This window comes from Arvicola amphibius, chromosome 6, assembly GCF_903992535.2.
Source record: "Arvicola amphibius chromosome 6, mArvAmp1.2, whole genome shotgun sequence".
Taxonomy (NCBI): domain Eukaryota; kingdom Metazoa; phylum Chordata; class Mammalia; order Rodentia; family Cricetidae; genus Arvicola; species Arvicola amphibius.
Genome location: NC_052052.2, coordinates 39,333,945 through 39,355,835, shown reverse-complemented (window position 1 = coordinate 39,355,835; position 21,891 = coordinate 39,333,945). Strand labels below are relative to the sequence as shown.

Genomic DNA, 21,891 nt, shown 5'->3' with positions numbered 1-21,891 from the left:
AAAAATAAAGGAAAGAGAACTGGAAAAGGAAGGGATAGGAAAGGAATTAGAAAAAAAATGCAAGAAGCCAGATGCTGGATCCATTTACATGAAACACATGAGAGACAATTACACAGAGGAAGTGCAGTATAATTGGAAACTGAAAAGTGACGGTGGGAAAGGACTAATAACTTGCCAAGGGTACAAGGTTTCTCTATGGGATGGAGCTGTTCTGATATTAGACAGTGTGGTGGCGATCATCACACAGTTCTGTACATACAATAAAAACTGTTGAGCTGTACGCTTTTAAAGAGGCAAATTTTATGGTATGTACATATCTCAAGAAAGTTAATGTAGAAACAAGAACTAAAACTATAAATAACTATAATTTCAATCTGCTTGACAGTAATATGCTTACTCTGCTATATCCATCAGCCTACTATATAAACCATTTCAACTAATCTTCAATTATAGGATAAGTAGCAAAGAGTCCTCTCACAACCAATTAATTCATTTTTTAAAAGATTGTGTGTTTTACCCGAATGTACTATGTACACCACATGTATGCCTTGTGCCCAGGGAGGTCAGAAAACATAGGGTCCCCTGAAACAGATTTACAAATGCCCTGGCATGTATTACTAGCAATGAAAGAAAACGAAAAAGAAATTCTTCAATCATTAACAAAAACAGGCTTTCCTGGTTGGCAAGTCCATTCAACAAAAGAACAAGGGTTTCCCAATGTGCCAGGGTACAGCTACTTCAGAACAACAAGCTTTCCAGTCAAATCTTACTACATGTAATTGTGATAAAACCCTTCACAACATCCAAATTTACGTAACTATTCAAGGACTCAATACTTGGGAATCTATGCATTATAAACATATATCTAAGTACTGGAAATAAAATGTCAAGTAAATAGGCAAAAACAATTACCCTTATGAGGGTCATTTAATGGGAAGAAATGGAAAATAAATAAACTAGTATATAAAATATTTTCCATGTTATCCTAAGGAGAAAGAGAAGAAAGGGAGTTGTAAGTTAGTTTTAGATGGGCAACCAGGCGACACTTAGCAATCAGGTAAGAACATTTTCTTAAGACATGGATGTTGTGGAGCAACCCTGTGAATATCTGGGGAGAAAGAGCTCCATAACGAAGAAACTGCAAGAACAAGAAGTGGTGGGGGAAGGCAGCAAATGAGAAGGAGGACTTTACAGAGGGGTCAAACTGGGCAAACTATACATTATGTTCTGCAATACTCAATATAACAAGATTTCAACATAAAAGAATGTTGACATTTGGTCTAGAGTTTACTACTGAAGACTCTAACCTGCAACCCAGATTTATTTTGTCTTTATTTTTAACATTTGATTTATGATAGATTTAAATTTTTCCTTAAATAAGGACTATGTTAAGTAAAAATGATCCATCCTCAATTTTACTGCTAAAGTAGTACAAATTTCACCGGAAATGAGAAAATGCACAAGGACAATGCAAACAGTAACCTCTATCAACTTTCAAGAACCTTCAGAGAATGTTCCGCCAATCCTAAATTCATTTGCCATTTTCTTTTCTTTTCTTTTTTTCCCCTCAGGACAGGATTTCTCTGCATAATCCTGGCTGTTCTGGAACTTGCTCTGAAGATCAGGCTAGCCTCGAACTTACAGGCTTGCCACTGCTTTCCAAATGCTGGGACTAAAGGCATGCACGGTCACACCCAGCTCTGATACGTATTTCTTAAAGATTTGTTTTGAAGCTGGGTGGTAGTGGTGCACGCTTTAATCCCAGAGGTATTTGGGAGAAACACAGAGAAATCCTGTCTCTAACAAACAAACAAACAACAACAACAACAACAACAAAAACCAAACAAACAAAAGACTTGTTCTGAGTAAGGAAGTACTGAATGTAAGCCTTAAACCTACATTTGGGGAACGAGGGTCATAGCTCAGTGCTATAGTACAGATTAGGCATGGGTTCAGTCCCTACCTCCCCTATCTCAAAAAATATATTTTTAAAGTTTATTAGAATCGAGTTAATATATAAACTATACATACTAAAAACAATAAAAGTATAGATTAAGAATTGTATTACTGTATTAAGAATTATGTTATTAAACTCACTGGGTAAAGTACCTAATGTGCAAGCATGATGAATTGGAATCCCCAGCATAAAAAGCCATGCAGCTTCTGTAACTTAACCACTAAGGAGCAGAAGATAGGATCCTTGGAACTCACTGGCTAGCCAGCCAGCCTATCAGTGAGCTCCAAATTCAACCCACAAGCACCTGTGCACACACCCAGAAAGAAACAGTATTATTAAAATGTTTTCAAACTTGTCTGGAGAGATGGCTCAGCACTTAAGAGTACTGGATGCTCTTCCAGAAGACCTGGGTTTAATTCCCAGTACCCATATGGTAATCTGATGCCCTCTTCTGATCTATGTGGGCACCAGTCACACATGTGGTGCACAGACAATGAATGTAGGCAAAACACCCATAAACACAAAACTAAATTAAAATCTTTTAAATGTTTCAAACATTCAGCAGAGTTTAACCTAGGTCACTGAGTTTATTAAAATGTTTAAATAAGTTAGATAATCCTCTAAGATGAAACAATCTTCTATTAAAAAGTATCCAAACACAATGTGATGAGCTTAGATTACATCAGTGGTTCCTAACGTACAGCCCAAAGACCCCTGAGGAAAATGACTTTTGCTAACATTAAGTTGAATAAGAACACTAATAACAAAATGTCTTGGTACGTCCACCTTAGGGCACAAGTGTAAAAGCAAGAGTGGGTACAACCGCTTATAGGTAAGTCCAGACCAAGCAGGCAATCCCAAGCATTCTAGAAGTCATCCCCTCACTGTCTTTTCACTGTGCCCGGTTAAGGACTGAGAAGAAGGGGGCTCATTTCCCTTGACTGATGAAGCAATACAATTATTAACTTTATTAAATTTGAACTCTTGGATAAATGTCCTTTATCATCTCTGTGGAACAGTGGAGCCTGCTAGTTGTATTCCCAGCTATTTAGAAGGCCAAAATGAAAGGATCAGAAACTAAGGCCTACCTGTCCAGGATGAGCTCAAGGTCAGCCCCAGGAAGTTAGTGAAATCAATCTCAGAATAAAAGGTTTAAGAAGAGTAAAGATCAGTAGTAAAGTGTTTGCCTAGCATGTGAAAGACCCTACGTTCAATCTTAAGCACTAAAAGGAAAAAAAAATATGTATGTGTGTGTTGCTAATTGATGGAATTGTTCATTTCAATCAACACTCGTTAAGCACACACACAGACCACATCTGAAATGTGTTTTCACTTCCAAGTAGAAAATTCATATCACACATAGATAGCATACTCAAGAGAAAATAATGACAAAATGAGAGTAACTAGAAGAAGTTTTAGTTATTAAACACAAACGCAACTCAGGAAAATATAATCAGGCAGTCGTTATAACGTTTGCACCTAACAGTTGCTTAGTACTCACATATGAAAGAACCTGCCAATAAGTACTAGGAGTACAGTCACATGCTCCCAGCTGCATTCTCTCGGGAGTCCCTGTTTTCAAGCTGAGGTCATGCTTTCTCAGGGCAACTCCAGCCAATGACTGATCAACAGTATGGGCACCAAGAATTGGCCACCTCTTAAACACAAAACTCCTCTAAAGACAGGCTTTGATCCCACTGTTTTACTTGGTCATGGGAAACTCTGTCAGATCTACATGGCACTTCTGAGCTCTCCCTGACAACTCTACCTCCTCTCCCATCCTTTTCTCAGGAGCTGCCCCCTGCATAAACCTCTCATAGTCCTAATTCTGTCTCAGCAGCCACTTCCTAAAAGAATGGGACTGACAAAACAAGAGGAAAAAGAAGGCTTGGAGACCAAATCCCTTACCATCCTGCTGGTAATGAGAACCTCACGCCAGGTGGGATATGAGACATGCATGGACAATCCTTGGCACAAGCTGGTGGTCCAAGCAATAACACTTTCACAAGATCTGACTTTAGAGAAGGTTCCCAGAACGAAATCCTCTGGTTGCTCTAAAGACTGAAAAGTGTGAGTTACAAGAACAATGGAGTGAGCTTAGCTATTTTATTTCCCTGATTCCCCAAAGAGGGCCACTAACAAAAGACTGAAAACCAAGGACTGTTAGGTGTCACACCAAGATCCTTATCCTACAGTGAGAAAGCAGGAAACACAGAGTAAGCCCAGGGCAGATAAGACCATTGTTTGAAAGGTAGCGAAATGTTCACCATGGGCAAATATGTCATGCGTAGGGATAGGATCTTAAATTAGGAAACCAGAAGCCACCTAAGACAGTGGACCTCAAGGACAGTCACTTTTTTTTTTTTTTTGCTTTTCAAGACAGGGTTTCTCTGTGCAGCCCTGGCTGTTCTAGAACTCACTCTATAGACCAGGCTGGCCTCCAACTCTGAGATCTGCCTACTTCTGCCTGTGTTGTGATTAAAGGCATGCACTACCACTACCCAGCCATTCTTCTTTGAACCCTCCAAATCTACAAGAATGAGTTAGCGCTCCCCACAGTGTAGGACTACATTTCAGATGCCTTTGTCCTTGTTGCTATCCTCCTAACATAACAGCCATCATCTTCATCAGAGCAGCTGTAACTACATGCAAGAGACTCTCCAGCCTGGGCATTCTGGCAGTTGATAGTCCAGACAGAAGGAGTCTAACGTAGGTGTGTGCTGCCCCATGGTCTCAGGAGGTACTAGAGCATGGAGAGTATGCTCTATGCAGCGATGGGGAAGTTAGCATTCATGCTGGGGTGAGACTTTCAGGTAGCCTCAGGTCACCCATGTCACCCACGCTACTCTGAGTAACCCCTCATCCCACACTCTGTAAGTAAGCCCCAAAACTCATTGGTTTAGCAAGTAAGACTTTGGTTTGTCACTGGGACTTTATAAGGAAGCAGCCATTTGCTTACGTCAGCTGTTTCTACCCCCTGGAGAAAACATTCTCACAACAGCCCTCTCCTCCAAGGTAACAGGTTCTCTCCCACCCCAATCTGCTCTCATTTCTACTTCTGGCTGGCATGAGTGTAGTTAATGCCACCCCTGAGAAGAAAGAAGAAAAGAAAATACACATTCCAAAAGAACTATAAGGACTAGCTAGCAAACCCAGCAGGATGTAGGACATCCACAGGGCTGTATTTTCAACACAATGAATCAAAGCAGAAACATAAGCCTGAGGTAACGTTTATGGGGTAGAGGAGTAGAGTACAAAGGAGACACTGATTCAGGAATTAATTCTCACACAGACCTAAGTGATGGTATTGCCTTATGGCTAAGATGGCTCTTAGAAGCCTAGAAAAAGAAAGTGAAATGGCTGAACTGACATGGCAGGATGTAGGATAAGATAAGGAAAGAGGTTAGTAGAACGAATATATTATGGAAGGTCAGACTATTCACCAAGGCCATGGAGAACAAAGTTAGAGAGACAATAGCATCACTAAGAAAGTAGGTGGTCGTTTTCTAAAAGGTTTGGCTCATTGGTAGAAAAAGGAATGAAGACACTGAAGCAATAGCAACCAGGTGGCAACACTAGACGTGAATCTATCATAATGACTGACAGGTAGGTAAAAACTAATATGCTAAATCCTCGGGGACCTGTGCAGATAGTTAATGGGAGAGAGTATCATTAGGAGAAAAGTAGACAGTCAATCACAGTGCTGCTAAATATATACACTCAAAACAAGTTAGATGCTGAGGGTGATTGCCCCAATAAAAATACAGTAGCCTCTAGCCAATTCCTGGACCTAAGACAGTTGTCAGATCCAGACCCACTGATTCATATATACCCCTACTATCTGAAGAAATACAGACTCGGAACACCACTTTGGTCTATAACATCAATGGTATGCCAGTCTCCAACATGCTGAATAACCTGAAAGATAAATACATTCCAAAGAACAGGATAAAGCATTTGTCTCTTCCTATTGATGAGGGATGGTTCTAGTACGCTATCTCTTTGGGACAACAAAATTCATGGAGCTCAATTCTTGACACAAATCTCTTCTATAAAATGGTACAGTATTTGCACATAATCTACATATATCTTGCTATGTTAAGGCACCTCTAGATTACTCATAATACCTAGTAATAAAAACGATAGGTAAACAGCTCTAATACTATGTCACTTAGGGAATAATGACAAGGGAAGAGGGTCTACACATGCTCAGTGCAGACACATTTTTTTAAATATTTTCAATGGATAGTCAATTGAATATATGCATGTAAAGTCCACAGACACATGGGGTGACTATATTCAGGGTTCTGTCATCTTAGTGCAACTGTCAGGCTCAACCCAATGCACCCCCTCCAAATCAAACTGCTACTGCAAGTATCCCTACAGTGACTTCAGATTTCTAAAGGCAACATGTGGTGCCCTATGTGGTGACAAGACAGGTTACCAACTCTGAGTGGAAAACAACTCTGCAGAACTCCAGGCTTTACTGCAAGCAGTTCTCAACCTTCCTAATGCCGCAACCCTTTAATACAGTTCCTCATGTTATGGCGACCTCCCCAACCCTAAAGTTATTTTCGTTGCTACTTCATAGTAATTTTCCTATTGTTATGAATCGTAATGTGGATCTGTGCTTTCCAATGGTCTTAGGCAACCCATATGAAAGGGTCGTTTGACCCCCGCAATGGGGTCACGATCCATAGGTTGAGAACCACAGCTAAACTGTTAAGAATACATGAGGAAAGAATAGTAACAAACTGATAGGAGCCCCAGTGGTAGAATCACAACACAGGTGATGGAGTTCTATAGGAAAGCCATGCTATTTGAACAGCAGCTCCTGGTGTCCTGGTAAGAGCCTCAATGCTTGGTCACTGGGCGCCTTGTGTTCAGAACTTTACATAATAAGTTAAGTTTAGCTCTCTTTGCCCCATCTACTGCGAGAATGAAGACCATTCTCAGCAATCAGACGGTCAACATTCCAGAGAATGTGGACATCACTCTGAAGGGGCGCACAGTCATTGTGAAGGGCCCCAGAGGAACCCTCCGGAGGGACTTCAATCACATCAATGTAGAGCTGAGCCTTCTTGGGAAGAAGAAGAGGCTCCGGGTCGACAAATGGTGGGGCAACAGGAAGGAACTGGCCACCGTCAGAACCATCTGCAGCCACGTTCAAAACATGATCAAGGGTGTTACACTGGGCTTCCGCTACAAGATGAGGTCCGTGTATGCTCACTTCCCCATCAACGTCATTATTCAGGAGAATGGGTCTTTGGTTGAAATCCAAAATTTCTTGGGTGAAAAATACATCCGCAGGGTTCGCATGAGGACAGGCGTTGCTTGTTCTGTCTCTCAAGCCCAGAATTAATCCTTGAATTAATCCTTGAAGGAAATGATATTGAAGTTGTTCAAACTAACAAGGATATCAGGAAGTTTTTGGATGGTATCTATGTGTCTGAAAAGGGAACAGCGCAGCAGGCTGATGAGTAGACCTAAGTTACCAGTTCCAGAAACAAGATCCTGAATTTTAATATGATTTGGGGTGTCATTTGGGACAATAAAAGACTTGTATTGAAAAAAAAATAAGTTTATTAGGACCCTCGGATGCAACCCACTCTAAGATGGAAACAGTATACCAAAGACTGAAATAAAACAGAACCAAAGGATGCAAGCTACATAAGCAGGCAGTCAGGACTTCCCTGACAGACACCACCATTATCCGATCACTCCCTCAGCTCATATCTAGAGCTGTTTAGAAACAACATAAGGAAAAGAAAAAACACTTAAGCTCAGTATGTGAACACAAGCTGAGAACAAACAGTGGATTCATTATAGCCAAACTTAAGGGCGACCTTGACACTGGAAATGAAAACCTCCCTAATTCCCTAAAAGAGCTTTAACTGATGCGTGTGGTTATAAAATTTTGTAGAAAGAAAAGTGGGATGAGAACACACACACTCATAGACAATGACGAATAGACTAATCAGCTGGTCCAGAGAAACACTATAAGGAAAAGGAGCAGCCGGGCGGTGGTGGCGCACACCTTTAATCCCAGTACTCAGGAGGCAGAGGCAGGTGGATCTCTGTGAGTTCGAGACCAGCCTGGTCTACAGAGAGAGTTCCAGGACAGGTTCCAAAGCCACAGAGAAACCCTGTCTTGAAAAACCAAACAACGACAACAACAAAAATTAACTGACCACATAGAATTGAGCACAAAGCATGAAAATCTGTTTCCTGTGTTAGGCTCTTCAGAAAGTATCTAATTTCTGCAGAGGAGTCACTGAACCACCAAATGTACGAAATGACTCAAGTGACATATGCCACCTCTGAACTGGCATGATGAGGACATGAATGAATAGGTCACTCTGGCAAAAACAGAGATGTGGGAAAGGAAAGAAAACACAGTCTCATTTACCACACCTAATTCTAAACATTGCCAAGATCCCAATATAGCACTAAACTTCAGGCCATCAATGAGTGATTAGGTGGCAAGTTGACTATTCTGCATCCTTCCACTCTCAGAAGGGCCAGTGTCTTAGTCTGGTTTCTATTGCTGCAGTAAAGACTTGGAGAAGAGCCGGGTGGTGGTGGCGCACGCCTTTAATCCCAGCACTCGGGAGGCGGATCTTTGTGAGTTCGAGACCAGCCTGGTCTACAAGAGCTAGTTCCAGGACAGGCTCCAAGCTACAGAGAAACCCTGTCTCGAAAAACAAAAAACAAAAAACAAAAAACAAAAAACAAAAAAAAAAAAAGACTTGGAGAAGAGTTTATTTTACCTTATAGCTCACAGTTCCACCATGAAGGGAAGTCAGAGCAGGAACTGAAGCAGAGGCCATGGAGGAATGCTGCTTTCTGACTTGCTCCCCAAGGCTTTATCAGCCTGCTTTCTTATACAACCAAAGACCACCTGGGCAGGTACCAATACCACCAAAGGTGGGCCGGGTCCGTCCACATCAATCATTAATCAATAAAATGATATCAGATATGCCTATAGGCCAATCTGAGAGATGAATTTTCTTAATTGAGGCTCCCTCTTCCTAGATGACTCTAGCCTGTGTTGTGATGACAAAAAACTAACCATGAACCAGTGACTGAGTCTCACGGGGTAGGCAATTATTACAGGTATGGTTTGTCTTTCCAGCCAGTAAGAACCACTGCACAGGGCTCACACAGTACCATCTCTGGTCTGGATATGGTCTGAGTATGCCCCCAAGGCTCCATGTGTTGAAATTTAATTCACATTATAAAGAATTGGGGAGCAGAAACTCAACTTGGGAGGCAGAGGCAGGAGCAGACAGAACACATGAGTTCAAGGCCAGTTTGATCTACAGGGAGAGTGCTAGGCTAGCCAGGGCTGCACAGTGAGACCCTGTCTCAAAACAAAACAAAATAAACAAAGAAACAAAACGTAACCCAAGAAACAGAGATTCCCATACTACCAGAGTGTCTGATGTCCTACTGAAAGCACAGCTGACATGCCAACTCAGAGAGGTAAGAACACATACGATCCTCCAGTACAGTGGTTCTCAAGCTTCCTAAAGATGTGACCCTTTAACACAGTTCCTCATGTCCTTGTGACTCACAACCATGACACTATTTCGTTGTTCCTTCCTAACTGCAATTTCACTGTCATGAATCATAACATAAAAGTCTGATATGAGAGCCCTGTGAAAGGGCCATCCACCCTCACAGGGGTCACGACCCACAGGCTGAAAACCGCTGCTCTAGTATGTGGCATAGAAGCTAATTCAGAGCTGTATTTCCACCTGTAGGATATTTCCATTAGCAGGATCACGTGGTCTTAGAAAGAAATGCTGGGCTCGACAGAATTAGAGAGCTCCTACCAAAAGTGGCATTCTTTCCTTGCTGGTGGACCATGCTGGTTGGTTTTTAGTCAACTTGACACAAGCAGAGTCATCTAAGAAAAAGGAACCTCGGTTTAAACCATGCCCCATCTGGCATGCAGCAAGCCTGTGAAGTATTTTCTTGATTGATGATGAATGTGGAAGGGTCCAGTCTACCGAGGGTGGTGTCATCTCTGGGCAGGTAGTTCTGGGTGTGTCAGAAACCAAACTGAGCAAGCCAGGAGGAGCAAGCCAGTAAGCACTATTCCTCCACGGTCCCTGTTTCAATTCCTGCCTTATCTGCCTTTTGATGAACTGTAAACTGTAAGCCAAATAACCCCCTTCCTCCCTAATAGTTTTGTTCAGTGTTTAGTCACAGCAACAGAAAGCTAAGAGACACATGGAAGACTGCAATGAACTACAACTTACAGCTGGGATTCCCTATATTCAGGAGGCAGAAGAGGAGCAAGCATAGCTACAGTTACATAACAGAAACAAGGAGAGGTAGTCGTGGAACTTAGACATTCAGTAAGGGGATAACTTATATTCTTCTGCCTAACTATGAATTCACAAATACAGTAACTCCTGCCTGAGAAGGTATGGCTCTCAAACTCCTCAGATAGGAAAATGTGGGCCATACAACTAATAAGCAGTCAAGACTAGGAGAAATGACAGCTGAGAGCAAGGACCTTATTTAGACTGAATAGCAGAGGAGGCAGACAAGGAAAACTATTGCAGCCTGAGATCAATTACAGCAGAGGGGGCTGAAACCTACCTCAACAACTTCCTTCTACCTTTCCCACTAGGAAGACAGTCCATGGATCCTAGGATTGCTGCTCTTGGAAAGTGTGTAAATGCACGAATCAGTTTAGGACAAGAGGCAGACAGTGACATTCACTTAGATCTTCTTTCAAAGAGAGAACTGCCACTCAGGAGCAAGGAGGATGGTAGCTAACAGTCTCTAACTCCAACATGTTTGAACCTCAACTTCCTAACTGAGGCCGTACTTGTCAAGGGCAACTCCTCAACAGTGCCTACACATGATAGGGGTAACAGAGTCTGTCCACTTCTGCCCAGTGTAGTACTCCAGCCAGCAATTTGTGCTCTAGAGTTCCCTATCAGGTTGGCTAGGGTTTTCAGATCTGCATAACAGGCAGGTCCTTCCCTTTCCTTTCACATTCCTCTCTAACCTCCTCTCCCTAATTTCTTTTTATGCCACTAAATCCATTTTAGTGCCTGCTTTTTAAGGAAGACATCTATTACATAGGGTGATGATCTCACAACTCTCTGAAGTATTACTGCTTATCCTATTTTATAGGTAGGAAAGCATTGGCACAGAAAACTTCTTAACTTGCCCAACAACATACCATAAAACTAATAGAACTGGGTCTGATTCCAGAGTCTGTGTTTTAAATTACTACTCTAGGATACAAGATATTATTTTGACATCTCTGGAGGTTAAAAAAATAATAGTTTGTTCTGCATAGTTTCAGAAAGCAAAAGGATACACACTAGAGAAAAGCAGATGTTCTGCAAAATATAAAAGAAAATGTTCTAATAATGAGCAGTAAACAACAAAATGGATTCCTTACGGAAGTAATGAGAACTTATCAACTGAGAGTTTAAATATTCATATGAATGAGGCATTATAAATACAGATCAAAGCTGACCTAGATCGGTGAGAGGTATATTAACACCTCTCAATTTGGGGCCATTATGAATAATGTTAGGAATGTTTATGTACAGATTGTCATGTGCATATATACTTTCATTTCCTTTGGGATACATATATAGGAATAGAATTGCTGGGTCAATTAGTAACTCTGTTTAACATTTTGAGGAACAGCCTCAAAATTTTGGTTCCACAGCCAAACAAGCTTGGTAATAGTTAGCTGAAGAAATTTCAGTTAGTTCATTTCCACTCCTCAGTCTTTGAAATACTAATGTAATCAATACAGCATGCTCAAAACCCAAACTTATGTGATTAGAGAACATTTCCTTGTTCCCAGGGAATACACCTGAGCAATACTGGCCTGGGATAATTTCTTTCAAAGTCAACATTCAATTAACCAAGGCACCTAAAATAAGCTAACAAGGGGATAGTTAGCCAAACATCACCTGTCTATTTCTATCAATATTAGTCTAATGCCTTAAGAGTGGGAAGGCGATATAAATCTTGTTATAAAAATGTATTCCATCTTTTTAGAATGTAGTAAATGCCCTCCTTTCCTTTATAAACAAACTTCACAGATCTGTAACAATAAGGACATATTTCAATTACTAAATTCTCACATTATAAGCAATAGGAAACAGGTTATTTCAAGCACGCTACTGAATGACCTATTTTCATACAACACAGCCCTAGACACATTTGTCTTAAACATATGCGCACTGTCATAAGCAAAGGCAGAAATGAATGTTCAGTTTCAAGGTTTCATTCAGAAACACACTGTCTTTCAATAACAAGAAAAACTTGTAAAAATAAAATATAATACAAACTACAATTGCTCTGTTTGGTTTTCACATATTTCTCAGTCTCCATCAGCTGTCTACCACTCCCAATTCTTTACCTGTGCCAGCTCCTCTCCACAGCCTTGAGTTAAGTCATCTAATGCCATCTAGCTTTTCATTCAGTTCACTTTTTGAAATACCAAATAGTATTACATGTGGAAAAAGGCCTTGCTATTGAGTGTAATACTGATTTTTAGAACAGAGAACTGAGGCCTAAGTCAGTTAGTATACTTTCCTAACAACGACAAGTAAGACATCTATCTATTCAAAACACAGTACATGAGATCTGAAATTCCCAAAATACATACAAGGTATACAACACACACACACACATCTTTTTCTAGCTTGTATAAGATAATGTCAGTATAGTTAGTATACTTCAAAGGCAAACACCCACTTATATTTACCAACTAAATAGACATTTAGTTGGTAATACATTATTGTGTAAAATTATTAGATAAAACAGACATAGCAAAAGATAAAAACAGTATCTGATTACAAAGTCAAAAATATATGGGTTTGAATCATGAAACATAGTTTAGGCTTAGGAAAACCAGTAAAACTCTCCAAGCCTCAAGTTCCTTGGGTGAAAACATGCACAATGCTATGGACATTCTAAGGTCATTCTAAAAGTTGGAAATAAAATACAACGATACAGTAACAAAAAGATGGCACACTACTGGGAAATCTTACACATTATACAAAAAAATAATACAGGGCGGAAAACTTCACAAACTTGATATTTCGGAAGAATTAAATACAGAAACGGGAATGAAAGATGATCCCTAAATTGTGAGGGGCGGCCTGCCAGGATTAAGGAATCTCAAGCTCTGGCCTGTGGAAGTTCAGTAGGTGGAGTGCTTGCCTAGCATGCGCAAGGCTGTGCGCTTGATGCCTAGCACCCCATGAGCCAGGAGGCATACACAGCCCATGCCTATAATCCCAGCACTTTGGAGGCATAACCAAGAAGATTAGAAGTTCAAGATTATCTTTGGCTACATTTTAAGTCCAAGGATATTTAAGACCCTGTCTCAAAAACAAAAGGAAACCAAAAAGGGCTGGTGAGATAGCTCACTGGGTAAAAGCATCTGCGGACAAGCCTGAAAATCTGAGTGTTATGACTGGGTCCTACATGGTGGCAGGAGAGAACCAACTCTGACAAGTTGTCCTCTGACCTTCAGACATGCACCAACATGTACTTGCACACAAATAAATAAATGTAAAAAAAACTGTTAAGGTTATATAAATTCCAGCACAGAATGTGATGCTATGAATAATAAAAAATGTTATAACAAAATATATAATAAAAATAAAATAATATAATAAAAGTAATAAAATCACACAATTTTATTCCTTATTTTAGTAAAACAAATTCTGGCAGAGAAAATACCACTTTAACTATGAGAAGTTAGAGAAGAACCAGAACATATTACACATAAAAAAAAAACAAAAACAAAACAAAAAAAACAGGTCTATGCCTGGCATGGTGCTCACCCTGTAATCCTAACACTCTGGAGGCTGAAGGAGGACCAGGAATTCAAGGCCATACTGCACTACAGTGTAAAACTCTGCCCCCCAACAAACTTTTTTTAAGGCTTTTCACGAGTCCCACCAAACAGGCTCTAGAACTGCTGCTTTTTAGCTTTCTTTTTCTTTTTTTTTTCTTTTTTTTTTTTTTTTTTTTTTTTTTTTGGTTTTTCGAGACAGGGTTTCTCTGCAGCTTTAGAGCCTGTCCTGGAGCTAGCTCTTGTAGACCAGGCTGGTCTCAAACTCACAGAGATCCGCCTGCCTCTGCCTCCCAAGTGCTGGGATTAAAGGCGTGCGCCACCACCGCCCAGCTAGAACTGCTGCTTTTTATAACTTCATATGGAAACTGTGGTATTCGAAGCAACTAAAGAGTAGTACTAGTCTTTCATTCAGTTCAAATTAAAGGATCAGGAAAGTGTTGCACTGCTGAGCTACCTCTCCAACCCTGAGCGTCTTGAAATAGGGTCTCACGATGAAGACCAGGATTGTTGTCAAATACATGATTATCCTGCATCAGCCTGGGACTACAGGCTTATGTCATCTCAGTAAACTCTCTAAAAGTATCTTAAAATGGGAAAATAGTACGTCTGATGCATAATGAAGATTCCAAACTTGTCCTTTGCACTAAAACAATGGTTACCTGCAGTATTTCCTAACTTGCTTGAAAAAAAAAAAAACCAAAACTTTAAAATATTACCCAAATCATCATTGTTAATTTGAACTATGTCTCACAAAATATCACAGAAAAATTTCAATACCTTGAACACAGGATAGAATATAGAGTAATTTTCTAAACATAAGACTAAGAACAATTGGCTAATAATTTTGCTCTGTTTTGTTTGAGAAAGTGTCTTACTACATATCCAAGACAGGCCTTCAATTCACAATTTTCCTGCCTCATTCTCAAAATGCTAGGATTACACGTGTCCACCACCATCTCCAGCAATCGATCTATATTTATCTAAAAGTATACATCATAGATAGGTAATGATGGTCATTAAAAATCTGTCAGACTTTGGTGCTCAGAGATGCTAATTTACAGGCTAGAGAGATAGCTCAGAAGTTAAAGAGTACTGGCTGCTCTTCTAGAGGTTCTGAGTTCAATTCCCAGCAACCACATGGTGGTTTACAACCATCTTTAATGAGATCTGGTTTCCTCTTCTTGCCTGCAGGTGTACATGCAGGTAGAACTCTGTATATATAATAAATAAATATATCTAAAACAAAAAAAGAAGTGCTGGACTTTAAATTTTTAGAAATGTTTTAGGAGAGTTAAAGGAAAATAAGACCTGGGGCTTACAATTGCTTTTTGTTGATAAATGTTCTTTAAAGAAGGCCTGGTAGTGCTTGCCTATAATCCAAGTACTTTGGAGGCTGAAGCATGTGAATCCCTAAGATCTGAGGTGAGCCTGAGCTACATAGTGAGATCCAGGTCAGCATGAGCCAAAATAACAGTAATAATAATAATAATAATAATAATAAATTTAAAAAATCCGGTGACCCTATTTTATTCCCATCACCACCCCCAATATGGCTAACAAGTTTAAGTTAGTAAGTTGACTAGCAGTACATAGTTTTTATCCTTAAGCCAAAAACATTTCTTATCATCAAAAACTCTGGCAATTTGTCACCAAGTAAAGCTTCAACATTTACCTAATGACTGTAAACAAGTTACGAATCTCCACCTTACACTTACTCATATCAAAAGGCAGATAACAAGAGTTGGTGAGGATGTGAAGAAATTAGAACCCTCACGTACCTGCTAGTGAGAACATATAATATTACAGCCACTTAGTCAGACAACCAGGCTGTTCCTCAAAAGGTTAAACAGAGTTACTACCTGACTCAGCAATTCTATTCCTAAGTATATCCCAAAGGCAATGAAAGTACATAACAATATGCATAAAACTTTCCTAACATGACAACCAAAAAATAAAAGCACACCCAAACTGATGAATGAATTAATAAAATGTGGTATATCTATACAACAGAATATTATTGAGTAATAGCAAGAAATAAGCTATAGATTCATTATTTTTGAGCCCTGAAAATGCAATTATACTAATAGAAATAAACCAATCCCATTATATGACTCTATTATAGTAAGTGTTCAGAACTGATAGGAATTCTTTAGAAGAGAAACCCACTAGTGTTTGCCCAGGCCTGGGAGATTAGGAAGATATTGGAGTGATTACTAACGAATACCAGTTTGGAGCAATGAAAATGTTCCAAAAGGAGAGTAGTAACATTTACACAACTCCGTTAAATAAATAAATAAATAAATAAATAAAGTCATCAAATTTTATGCTTTAGATGGTTAAACTATGTGTATGTGAATTGTATCTTAAGACATAGAGCATGAAAAAGACCCTTCCCTAGTATTCTAAATGTGGCTGAAATGCATGTGCCTCATCTTCCCCTCTAATGTCTCCACAGCTAGTGCTTCATGGCTTCAAGAGTCCTGTCAAAGGCATTAAATTCCTTTTCCCTTGTGTAACAGAAACTCGAAAAACTGTTTCTTGACTTTAATGAACCCTTGGAGATTTTACTTTTATCTTATTTTCCCAAAAGTTTTGAAAAGGTATAAATACAAACATACATACTATTCAAATTTTTATAATAGTTCAGCTCTGTAAATTGGACTATTTAAAATAATTTAAGCCAAGCATAGTGGTTCATGGCTATAATCCAATCACTTGGGAGGTAGAGATGAGAAGATCAGAAGTTCAAGATCATTGCCTGCTACAGTTGCAAGTTCTAGGCTAGCCTAGACTAAATCACACCCTGTTTCAAAAGAAAAAAATTGAAGTACTACCTAATTTATAAAATAGAAAATGTTTTATAAATAGCATTTTCTGGCTGAAGACACTTAAGGAAATGTTCAACATTCTTAGTCATCAGAGAAATGCAAATCAAAACAACTCTGAGATTCCATCTTACACCTGTAAGAATGGCCAAGATCAAAAACACTAATGACAACTTATTCTGGAGAGGATGTGGGGAAAAGGGAACACGTCTGCATTGCTGGTGGGAATGCAAGCTGGTACAACCCCTTTGGATGTCAGTGTGGCGTTTCCTCGGAAAATTAGGAAACAACCTTCCTCAAGACCCAGTAATACCACTTTTGGTTATATATCCAAAGGATGCTCAATCATGCCACAAGGACATGTGCTCACCTATGTTCATAGTAGCATTGTTTGTCATAGCCAGAAGGAAACAACCTAAATGCCCTTCTACTGAAGAATGGATAAGGAAAATGTGGTACATTTACACAATGGAGTACTACACAGCAGAAAAAAATAACGACATCTTGAATTTCGCAGGAAAATGGATGGAGCTAGAAAACATCATTTTGAGTGAGGTAACCCAGACACAGAAAGACCATTATCATATTTACTCACTCATAGGTGGTTTTTAAACATAAAGCAAAAAATAAAAAATAAAAAACTAGTCCACAAATCACAATCCCAGAGAATGTAGACAACAATATGGACACTAAGAGAGACTTACATAGATCTAATCTATTTGGGAAGTAGAAAAAGACAAGATCTCCTGAGTAAATTGGGAGAATGGGGACCTTGGGGGAGGGTTGAAGGGGAGGGGAGAGGCAGGGAGGGGAGCAGAGAAGAATGTAGAGCTCAATAAAAATAAATAAAAAGCATTTTTAAATTATTTCATTAAATAAAATTTATAATAAAGTATAAGACATTCTATTTGCTATATAATCAAAATACTAACTCTGCAAACTTGTCTCATCCTTAATTGGCAATGCTTTACAATCGATCATGCTAGCTTTATTTCTTAGCAGAAAACCATATAAATAATTAATGATCTTTTAAACTTTTTCAAAACCCAAATATATTTTCCATTTCTGGAGTAATGCTTATTTTCCATGGAATAGAACTATTTCTCTGATTTATATATTACATCACTTAATCCTTGTAATAATCCTACAAAGTGGGTAATATTATCTTTATTTTATAGAAGAATAAATTAAGACTTAAAAAGTGTAAACAGACTGTTCAAGGTTGTAATAGGTTACAAGACTGGAATAGTACACATGATAAATTATACTACAGATTATAAAGGAAAGTCTATGTTCTGGATAATATTCCTCAGTTCTTAAACTAAACAAAGCACATGAACTATTTCTCTTAGCATCTGCAACTAAGTATTTTCCAATTATCACTACATACTAAGAATGACACTCTATAACCAGGCAGTGGTGGCACACACCTTTTACCCCAGCAGAAGCAGGTAGATCTGTGAGTTTGATGCCATCCTGGTCTATAGAGTTAGCTCCAGAAATGCCAGGGCTACACAAAGAAACCCTGTCTCAAAACACCAAAAGAAGAAAAAAAGAAAAAGAAAGGAACGACACTCTATATACTAATTAATACACTGCAGGCCAAATACACAACAGTAATGTAAAACTTAAAGTGAATCAACAAAGAAGTATATCCAGAATATTAGTTTAGTAAATGAAAGATGAAGTGGAAAATGTGTGCACTGGTTAGTATTAAATTTTTTCCATCAAATTTTTCCAAAAAAAAAAAAAAAATCCCAAAGCAGAACTAGTTTCAAATAAATAAATCAAGCTAACAAGTTTTAAGCCACACAGAATATACAAGATCTGGTTTTTATTTTTATTTTTCCCCAAACGGAAAAATAGAAATGAACATGTCTCTGCACTGTCTATGATCACTTCATCTCATTGAAATGTTCTACTTCCCTGGGAGGGGTACCATTACTCCAAGAGACTATAAGAAGCTCGGAACATACGTGTCACATTGCTCTAAGAGGTGCAGAAAGGATTCCTGTTCATATCTGACTCCATCTCTGCACCATAGCATGCAATGCAATTAATAACCATAAAACACTATGTACCATCTCCTTGAAACAAAAAAAAAATTAAATTAAAATCAGGAAATTCTTTTAATCAAACATTGTACCTTGAAACCAGCCAGTCTGTGGCCAATACATAAGAGGAGCCAAACAAACTTTAGTGCATGGAATAAAAATGGTAGCTTAGCAACAGAGGAAATGGGACCATCCCAACTCATTCATTTGTCCTTTCATCACCAAGGAGTTAATATAAAACGAGTGCTTTCCAGGCAACATATGCCATTACTTCTTTAAAGAGAACACTCAATCAGGAATTGGAAAAGAAAGGAATACATGTGATTTTTTTTTTCCCTCAATTCTGGGAATTAAACCGAGGGGCTCGTACATTCTAAGCAAGTCCTCTTCCACTGAGTGACCTCCCATCCCTTACCAATGCTCCTGAAGGGCCAGATACGGGATGAGATACAGAAACCCTAAGCAGAGATCCAGCTCATTTACTCAATTACAACACCTTTCTGACCCAGTCTTGTAACAGTTCCTTAAACCTGTCCTGCTTCCACAATTAGCCAATTGCTAGCAGAAGCCTTGGTCGTTTTTGTATTTCCCAGAACACTAAAAGAGAACTTATACTAATAGCTAAAACTGTTAAAAATTTTATACATTACAATACTTTCTTCGGATGCTGCCTCCTAAAGCCTTCCAAATTAAGTATAATACCAACCACATTTTACAGACAAAATTAAAGCTTACTAATTGTCAAGATGAATGCCCAGATAGCCTTCCTTAACATGACCATAGCAGGCTCTCAATGTCTGTCGACTGAAACAACTGTCCCTCAAAACACAGTGTTTCTATCTGCATTATAAAACCATTATCTGTAACTAGGAAAAGCCACTTAAGACAGTTTTGCTAGAGAGCCGATATGTTTGTTCACCTAAGCAGTCTCTTTTAACGTTTTTACTGGTGATGTTCAAATGTAGTAGTACTAAGAATCAGGACGGGTGATGAACATCACGGTCTTTGGGTTACTGTTGCCACCACAGTTCGTATGTAGGGGACCAGGAACCACATTTTTAATCAGCACACTCCCACTGAATCTAATATTGGTCTTTAGAGACACGCTCTGGAAAGATTAGACTTTCAAAACCTAAATTCACCAAAATGCCTAATCAAGCCAACTTTTTCCAGTTACAAATGGTTACACAAGATCTGACCAAAGCAAGGGTAAAACACCTAACACGCTGGATCCTCAAAATTCTTCACCACACTGAACCTCCTTAGACCTCTGGAGGTTCCCAAGTTGTATAAGCAGGAGGAGTCTGGAAATTAACTACCCACACTATCTGATGGCTTTCACTCAGGTAAGGAGTAACATATTTTATAAATTTTAAGCAAATGCCTGGCTGTAAATAGAACGAGTCAGCATTTTAATTTAACACAACTACTACAGATAAAAATAATAATTTTACAAGTCACCATCACTAGAATCTCACTTTAAACGTTGAATGATCATCAAAATGTACTATGACATTATCAGCGATCTCTCTCTCTGGTTATTAAATACGTACTGAAAGCCGATACAGTACCTCTCCGTGTGTGCAAAATTTTTACTGTATATATATATAATATATTTTTTCATGAATCAAAGTTCTAGATGTACATATAAGTCCTATGTAATAGAAAATTAAGAATAACCTGCAATCACATTTATCATAAACAAGAAGCACCCAATACTGACTTGTGGTATCAAACTACAATCACTATTTTTTTTTTTACAATATTACCGGAACAAAACAAATCATTTTCCTTTTACAATTGAGTCTCTATCCCATTTTTGTCAGGTCCTTGCTATTAGGATAATTATCTCGACTTAAAATTCTCTTGCCATCCGTTCCTTATTTGGGTGGAACATTTTTGTAACAAGGACTAAAGCATTAAAACATTTCCTGTCTCTTTGAAGGTGGAAAAGACGTATTCAGAAAAGGCTTTTTTTTTTTTTTTTTAACTGTGGGTGCTCAGCTAGGAAACTTAGCATGGCAAAGATGGGATGGGGCTTTCTCCAAGGCAGACCTCGCTCAGAGACAAGATGTAACATAAGACGGAAAGGATGAGCCAGCGGCAGGTGATGAAATTTCACCTCAAATAAGACGCAAAAGGCTGTGTCTCTAGCAAGAGAGGCGTGAATGGCTAGTCCTGGAGTACCAGGGGCTTCGGGGACCTGCACTCTCTGCACCTCAATACTCCCCACTCCCCACTTCCCACCCAGGGGGTGGCTCCGCAGGACTCAGTCCAAGGCGCAGGAAAGCTAAGCTGTTGGCAAACAAGCGTCCTCTGCCTCCCTCCGGGATGTGCACGCAGGGCCCGGGGAAGGAAGGCACGCTCGGCCCCGCCCGGGACAAACGCGAAGGGCACCGGTGTGGCCGCCAGCCCGGTCTTCACGTACCCGGCCACGCCGGAACCCAGGCCCGGGCAAGGGCTTCTCGGCATCGCGGGGCCTAGTCGCCCCCCGCGCACATTCAGCCTCCCAGGGGACCCACGGCAAAAGGGCCGAGGCCCCAGAGCCGCGGGTCGCCCGCGGCGGCCGCAGTGCCAGGACGCTCCGTCCGCCCGGCCCCGATAGCTGGCGCCAGGGCCCCTGAGCGGCGCAAGCCGGCGAGCCCCGCACCGCGGCGCGCCACACTCACCGCCTCTCCATGGCCGGGGGGTCGTCCCTCCGCCGCAAGCCTCCTCCTCAGCAGGGCTCCGCCGCGAAACCTCGCACTCCTGAGGGGGCTGCGGTCGCTGCGGCGGAGGCTGAGGCCCGTCGTCCCTCCAGCCGCAGCGGCTCCGGGGCCGCCTCAGCCACGCGGGTCCAGGGGAGCGCGGTGGAGCGCGTCTGGGGGCGCAGGCTACGGCGGGACGACCGAGGCGCTGCAGGCGGACGGGCTCGGCGAAGCCTCGGGCGCCGCGGTGGCCGCTCCAGCCGCCCGCGCCACTGGGCCACAGCGCCCCCTGCACCCCACGTCCCGCAACGGCGCCGGGACTGCGGCGGCCGCGCCGAGCACGAGCGGCAGGGAAGGCGAGGAGGCAGCGCGGCCTAGGGGTGGCGGGGCCCCGTGCGCCCTGCGCCGCCCGCCGCCCGCGGCCCGCCCCTGACGCGGCTTTCCCGGGAGCCGGAAGCTGTCGGCTCCCCCCCACCCCACCCCGCTCAGACCCCAGCACCTTTCTTCCCTC

General features: G+C 40.7%; 1 protein-coding gene and 1 pseudogene across 3 annotated transcripts in view; one reads left to right on the top strand and one right to left on the bottom strand.

The window, feature by feature from the left end:
* Zfyve9 (zinc finger FYVE-type containing 9) overlaps window positions 1–21,623 on the bottom strand; it is a 134,802-nt gene extending 113,179 nt beyond the window's left edge. For 2 of the 3 annotated variants that reach the window (XM_038332433.1, XM_038332432.1), the window contains exon 1: window positions 21,363–21,622. The gene's annotated coding sequence lies outside the window, so the exon portion shown is untranslated. Of the gene's footprint in view, window positions 1–21,362 lie in introns of all 3 variants that reach the window. The other variant, XM_038332434.1, reaches the window with a different exon arrangement.
* Window positions 6,896–7,441, top strand: LOC119816118 (annotated as a pseudogene).
* Window positions 21,624–21,891: the final 268 nt, after the last annotated feature.